Raw genomic sequence first — 776 nt, 5'->3', positions numbered from 1 at the left:
CTTAGGGGCATGGGGGGGGGCTGGGAGGGGGGGTTCACGGTCTGGTTGCCCAAGGTGCTAAGGGCCAGAAAGTGGCCCGGCCTGAACCACCCAGGCAGGGGAGGAGAGCTGGGAGGGGTGTGGGGCTAGGCCCTTCACGCGCTGGTGCCCAGGGACTCCGGGCAAATGCCAAATGCCGGCCGCCAGAGCGCAAAATGGCGCCAGGCTCCTCTGAAGGGGCGGAGGGTGGTGCCCGTCATGGGGGGGGAGGGCAGGGGGCAGTCTCTGCACTGGGGACACTGGAGACTGTAGGATCGGGCTGAGGGAGGCTGGAACCCCACCTGCACCCCCAGGTGCCCCCCAGACTCCCAGCCTGGGTCCCGATTCAGAGCCAGGGCAGTGGGCAGTGGGGCCCAGAAAGGCTCCAAGACCCCCAGACCTGAGTGAGCCTCACTGGGGGCTGCGGCCCTGGGAGGGGAGGGGTGGCATCCCAGCACCAAGTCCTTCCCAGCTCTGCCATCCTGAGGTCTGGACTTCTGGCCCCTTGGACACCCCGGCCCGGCCCCGCCGCGCTCTCTCCTCCCTCAGCACACACCACCCCAACATCTGTTCCCCCATCTGCTCGGGGGACCTGAGATCAGTGTTGAACATGGGGGCTCAGATGCCTGGACCCTGAGGCCTAAGACGGCAGACGGCAGGCTGAGCTGATGGGAAAGTCCTCAGACCCCAAGCCCAGGGCCCTCCCACCGGGCATCCTGGGGGAATCAGCCATCTGCCTCCCCTGCCCCACAGGGCCC

Source organism: Myotis brandtii, unplaced genomic scaffold (genome assembly GCF_000412655.1).
Source record: "Myotis brandtii unplaced genomic scaffold, ASM41265v1 scaffold601, whole genome shotgun sequence".
Classification (NCBI taxonomy): Eukaryota; Metazoa; Chordata; class Mammalia; order Chiroptera; family Vespertilionidae; genus Myotis; species Myotis brandtii.
This window is presented reverse-complemented; position numbering follows the sequence as displayed.